This window comes from Leopardus geoffroyi, chromosome C3, assembly GCF_018350155.1.
Source record: "Leopardus geoffroyi isolate Oge1 chromosome C3, O.geoffroyi_Oge1_pat1.0, whole genome shotgun sequence".
Taxonomy (NCBI): domain Eukaryota; kingdom Metazoa; phylum Chordata; class Mammalia; order Carnivora; family Felidae; genus Leopardus; species Leopardus geoffroyi.
In genome coordinates, this window is record NC_059338.1 from 62,747,955 (window position 1) to 62,752,777 (window position 4,823).

At 44.4% G+C, this 4,823-nt stretch overlaps 1 long non-coding RNA gene across 1 annotated transcript; it reads right to left on the minus strand.

Moving 5' to 3' along the window:
- Positions 1-724: 724 nt before the first annotated feature.
- Positions 725-4,823, minus strand: LOC123585222. Its single transcript, XR_006705984.1, has 2 exons — positions 3,152-4,823; positions 725-1,023 (listed from the first exon to the last, which is right to left on the minus strand). It is a non-coding gene; the product is annotated as an uncharacterized LOC123585222 (long non-coding RNA).

Below are 4,823 nucleotides of genomic sequence, written 5' to 3' on the forward strand. Positions count from 1 at the left end.
TTTCTCTGAAAACCAGGGCATGACCTACTTGATACAACAATGTTTTGATTGAAGTGCACAGGAATGAAAAATAAAAAATTTCCAATGCTAAAAGCCAGCAACCTTGAGGTACAATTTTGCTCCCAGAGTGTTAGGATGGAAACAACACATGGATTTGTCTGGTATTGTCCCTTGTGTGGTTGAAAAGAGTAGATAAGTGGGTTTTTATTTCTCCCAACCCAGGAGAAATAAACACTGCCATTTTCGCAGCGACCACTTGTTTGGGACAAAACGTGTGCCCAGCCTCACATCTAATTTGTCCTTCTCTTACTCCAGCCACTGCTATAGCAACCAGCTTCGAATAGATGTAACCTGGCAACACTTCCTGTCTGCTGGCTTCACCCCATGGAACACCTGCAGGGGCCAGCCCAGTGCTTACACAGGCATCGTCTGAATGTACACAGGACTCAATGTCCCAAGAGGCAACCCTTGAACAATGGGAGGTGGGCACTGGTGAATAAAGACTCCTTGTACCCTTTGAGTGCTTGGTTGCATATATTAAGACACATATATTAAGTAGCCCATCATGGATTATCAAGGGACTCTTGGAGAAGTCCCTGGTGCACTGCCCCCTGGATCTAGCTGGGACCACAGCTAGGTCACTGACCAAAGAACCGTTGTATTAAAAAAACAAAAAGAAAAAAAAAAAACTCTCTGAAGAAAGAAATTCTGAAATCTTATTTCACTAGGTATTCAGATCTTTATTGCATATAAATTTTCCCAAGTAGAAGGCAGGACTAAGAGAGGCCTGGGATTGGATGTAAGCCACTAGGCTACAATTTCATAAGCCAATGAATGAGCTTAGTGGACTTTGCTCTTTTCGGTAATGCTAGCTCAGTTTCTGAAAGGAAGTTTTGTGCCAATTTAGTTCTTTTTATATTTTGTCTCCTTCAAATGTGTGACGAGTAGATCTGACGAATTCCTCTCCTTGTTAGACATACCAGAAATTCAGTATCAATTTTAATCTTTTAATTGATTGACGTTCTGTAAGCACAAGTCAAATAAGAGTGGGAAAGGAAATATATTTCAAAACATTTTTTAACATTTTTTTTTAAACTTGACACAATTCAGGCATACAGAAAAGCATAGGAAATAACAAGTTCTATGGGATACTATCAAAATGAGGTAGTTACTAACACTTTATCTTATTTGCTTTAAACCCACCATTGTCGTGAACAAAAAAACTATTTTTTTCAATTTTATCTTTTATTTTTTAAAATTTACATCCAAATTAGTTAGCATATAGTGAAACAATGATTTCAGGAGTAGATTCCTTAATGCCCCTTACCCATTTAGCCCATCCCCCCTCCCGCAACCCCTCCAGCAACCCTCATTTTTTTCTCCATATTTATGAGTCTCTTCTGTTTTGTTCCCCTCCTTGTTTTTATATTATTCTTGTTTCCCTTCCCTTACATTCATCTGTTTTGTCTCTTAAAGTCCTCATATGAGTGAAGTCATATGATATTTGTCTTTCTCTGACTAATTTCACTTAGCATAATACCCTCCAGTTCCATCCACGTAGTTGCAAATGGCAAGATTTCATTCATTTTGATTGCCAAGTAATACTCCATTGTATATATATATACCACATCTTCTTTATCCATTCACCCATCGATGGACATTTGGCTATTGTTGATAGTGCTGCTATAAACATGGGGGTGCACGTGTCCCTTCCAAACAGCACACCTGTATCCCGTGGATAAATGCCAAGTAGTGCAACTGCTGGGTCGTAGGGTAGTTCTATTTTTAGTTTTTTGAGAAGCCTCCATACTGTTTTCCAGAGTGGCTGCACCAGCTTGCATTGCCACCAACAATGCACAAGAGATCCTCTTTGTCCGTATCCTCGCCAACATCTGTTGTTGCTTGAGTTGTTAATGTTAGCCATTCCAACAGGTGTAAGGGGGTATCTCATTTTTAATAAAAAAAAATATCACAGCCTCCCTAAAAACTCACCCACTGTCCACCCCCTTCTTCTCTCCATTCTCAGGGATAACTTGACTCAAATATTTGTATGTGTCTGGGCACCTGGGTGGCTCAGTTGGTTAAGCGTCTGACTTCGGCTCAGGTCACGATCTCACGGTCCGTGAGTTCGAGCCCCGCGTCGGGCTCTGTGCTGACAGCTCAGAGCCTGGAGCCTGCTTCAGATTCTGTGTCTCCCTCCCTCTCTGCCCCTCCCCTGCTCATGCTCTGTCTGTCTCAAAAATAAATAAAAACACTAAAAAAAATTTTTAAAAATTTATATGTGTCATTCCCATATATGCTTTTGTACTTCTGCATGGATATGAACCATGAACAACCAGTAGCCCCCTGCATCCTAGCTCTTGCTGCTGTTGAGAAGTCTAGCTGTACTTGGTGAAAAATAAGTCTCTTCTCTTTGATTAGTTTTTAAGATTTTGTCTTGGACTTTGGTGTTCCATGGTGTAACCAGGTATTTCAGAACAATGTATCAGGGTTGAGACTTACTGTGATTTATAAACCTGAGGATCCGTGTCTAAGCTCATTTCTGGAAAAAGACTGTCTATTCTCTTCTGGAACAATGCCTCTTTGCCATGGCGGGTCTCCCTCTCCTCGATGTGGCTCATGTGCACATCTCCATTCTGACTGCCAAGCAAACACACCCTTGAGGCTCATGTCCTTTCTCTGCACCAAGCAAAACCCAAGGCCCTTGGTCACCAAGAACCAGCGACTAGCACAAGACACAGAATCACTTCTGTATTTTGGTTTCCTTTTTAATCCTGGCCCCTGGGAAATTTTGAATTATACTATTAAAATTAATGCTAAAATTATTAAAAATTAAAATTATGCTATTAAAACCATGTTTGTTATATTTTATCCAGTGTTTTGAGGTGTTAAGAGGGAGAGAGACTTTATGTCTGGTTGATATTGCTGGAATTAACAAGGCCAGGACAACACATCCTAAAATGTACCCTCCTGCAGATTCCTCTCTCTCTTGTGATATATTGATGACTCTACCAGTGTCTTAATAAAACGCAATAGCTTGAAACTCAGAAGTTAAGTTTAGGAGTACCTTGGGACAGTATTTACTGATTTACTGCATATAGCTTGTGAATACAAAATGTTGGCCTTTCAAGTCAAGGCATCTATCACTCACCTCCTGAAGATTTTCAAAAAGGACCTTCCTTGGAGCCTGTAGTAATCTTAAGACAGTGCCTCTAAGTGATAAGGAGGTTTGATCCCAGAAATTGCTAAGTGATTGGTTGGGGCTGGGTTGGGAGGAGGAGGGGACAAAAGGGCCTCTGACAGGCAGAAGTTTCTCTCCAGCTGACAACCCCCTGAGCAGCTTTGTGAGTCTGACGGCTTTGTCTCAGGACTGATGCCAGGCTAGGAAACCAGCTTCAGTGCAAAGCGGCCCAGAAGGTTCCAGGTGGAGAACTTTTCCAACATCCTGGCTGTACTCCAGTGCTAATCACAGTGCCTAGGATAAGTAGATGTTCAGAAAGTATTTCCTGAATGCATCAGCAATCTAGTACATTTCCAGAGGACTCAAGTGCTCAGACTGGAGAGGCACGGGGAAGGGGAAGACCAGGGCAAGCTCCAGGCGGGTTTACAATTTGCGATTGTTAAAGTTACTGTCTCTTCCATCCTGAACATCGCCCTCCCCCCTCCACACTTCCCCGTGTCTGTGGACATCGGAAATGGGAATGGGCATGGATAAGGGGGATTCGAGCTGAGGACAGGGTTTGTTTGGGTTTAGGATGTTACGTGGTTCTTAGTCTCTTCGTAGCATAGTTAAGCGATTTCTACCTGTCCTGGTGTAGGAATGGTCTTCAGAAACCTCCTACCTGCACTGGTGCCGTCTTCACCCATCGGGCACCACACGATGGTGCAGACGCAGTATGAACGTGCTCAACAGCGACCCACAAAGGCCACATGTGGGGGTGGAAAGAAACAGGTGGGCCATGTGAAGAGCTGGGCATTGGTCTCTGGAACTTCTTCCCGGCGTCTTGATGTATCATACTATAGGTGGAGGAAGGTCATCACAGGGAATGCATCCCCAAAATGCAGGACAAAAATACGGTAGAGGTTTCTTTTTCCGGGTTTGGTGATGCTGTGATACTGTGGAAACTTGCGATTAGCTGTCATTTCTTGTCTCACTCTAAATAAATCTTCACTTCAGTGCCAAATGTTGTACTTACAATTTTCTATTCCTCAGTAGTACAGGCTGAAGAAATGGCTTCCTCAGTAGCACAGGCTCGGGGCACACAGCATGGCTTGGCTGCAGGACTGCCCCTCCCTACACGTGCAGGCTAGAGGCTGGAGGCAGGAGGGCTGGGGGAGAGGATGCAGGGAGGCTGGAGGAAGGGAGGTGGGAGGCAGGGAGGCAAAGAGGCTGGAGGTGGGAGGCTGGAGGAACCGAGGCAGGGAGAGGGGGGCAGAGAGGCGGGGAGGCAGCGGGCCAAGCCCCCACGCTGCGCAGGCCTGCCTCCTTCCTGTCACCTGCACATGGGCTTCCTGTGAGGCTATGCTAGTAGGCGACAGCACTGTGGGTGTCAGCCTGTGTGAACACACACCTTGGTATCTAAACGGAGACACCCTGGGGCATGGAAGGGGGTGCTGTTAGCAACTTGCCAGGACTGTGCCAGGCAAAGTGACCTGGACGCAAACCCCCCTGTGCTCCTACTAGCTGCGTATTTTAAAAATAAGGTATGTCCATTGTGTTTTTAGACATGATGCTAATGCACACTGAATAGACTACAGCATAGCGTAAATCTTTTCTATGCCCTGGGAAACCCAGCACTTCATTTGACTTGCTTTATGGTGAT